The 1,068-nt window shown below is 42.2% G+C and overlaps 1 long non-coding RNA gene across 1 annotated transcript in view; it reads right to left on the bottom strand.

The window, feature by feature from the left end:
• LOC108288861 overlaps nucleotides 1-1,068 on the bottom strand; it is a 33,576-nt gene that overhangs the window by 14,820 nt on the left and 17,688 nt on the right. Inside the window, exon 3 of the long non-coding RNA XR_001818873.2 lies at nucleotides 423-427. This is a non-coding gene — a long non-coding RNA (uncharacterized LOC108288861). The remainder of the gene's footprint in view (nucleotides 1-422; nucleotides 428-1,068) is intronic.

Raw genomic sequence — 1,068 nt, 5'->3', positions numbered from 1 at the left:
AAAACAAAACAAAACAAAACCTGTTAGACAGAAAGTTAACAAGGATATAGAACTTAACACAAAGATTAATCAACAGGATATAATCAGCATTTATAAAACATCATCAACAAAACACATATTCTTTTTTTTTTATTATTTAGAAAGAGAGAGAAACAGGAGAAGGAGAGAGAAACAGCTAATTCTCACACTGAGTGAGAGGATTCCAGAAAGATGGAACCCAGGAGAGGAAAGCAGCTTCCACACTGAGTGGAAGGGAATAGAGAGAGATAGAGCTTAGGAGGGGAAGACAGGCTTCCATGAAGGGAGTGTTCGTGGAAGGGAACTCCAGAGGGGAAATGAGAAAGAGAGGAAGATGGCTTCCACGAAGGGAGTGTTTGTGGAAGGGGATCCAAGCATGGAGTCCCTCTTTTTTTTTTTGAGACGGAGTCTCACTCTGTCCCCCAGGCTGGAGTGCAGTGGCGCTATCTCAGCTCACTGCAACTTCTGTTTCCTGGGTTCAAGCAATTATCCTGCCTCAGTCTCCTGAGTAGCTGGGATTATGGCACATGCCACGATGCCCAGCTAATTTTTGTATTTTTAGTAGAAACTGGGTTTCACCATGCTGGTCAGGCTGGTCTTGAACGCCTGACCTTGTGATCCGCCCTCCTTGGCCTCCCAAAGTGCTGGGATTACAGGTGTGAGCCATGGCGCCAAGCCAATACACATTTTTTTTAAGCACTCATGAAACATATATCAAGATCAACCATATCCTGGGTTGTAAAACAAACCTCAACAAATTAAAAATAATTGAATCATACAGAGTATATGACTAAAATGGACTCAAACTGAGAATTAATAACACAAAGGCAATCTCCAGAAAGATTTTCAAACACTTGAAAACTAAATAACGCATTTCTAAATAATCTATGAATCAAAGAGCAATCCTCAAGAGAAATAAGAAATACATTAACTTGAATGAAAATGAAAATAGAGGGCCGGGCGCGGTGGCTCAAGCCTGTAATCTCAGCACTTTGGGAGGCCGAGGCAGGTGGATCACGAGGTCAAGAGATCGAGACCATCCTGGTCAAC

The sequence above is a fragment of the Cebus imitator genome, unplaced genomic scaffold (assembly GCF_001604975.1).
Source record: "Cebus imitator isolate Cc_AM_T3 unplaced genomic scaffold, Cebus_imitator-1.0 Scaffold385, whole genome shotgun sequence".
Taxonomy (NCBI): domain Eukaryota; kingdom Metazoa; phylum Chordata; class Mammalia; order Primates; family Cebidae; genus Cebus; species Cebus imitator.
This window is presented reverse-complemented; position numbering and strand designations above follow the sequence as displayed.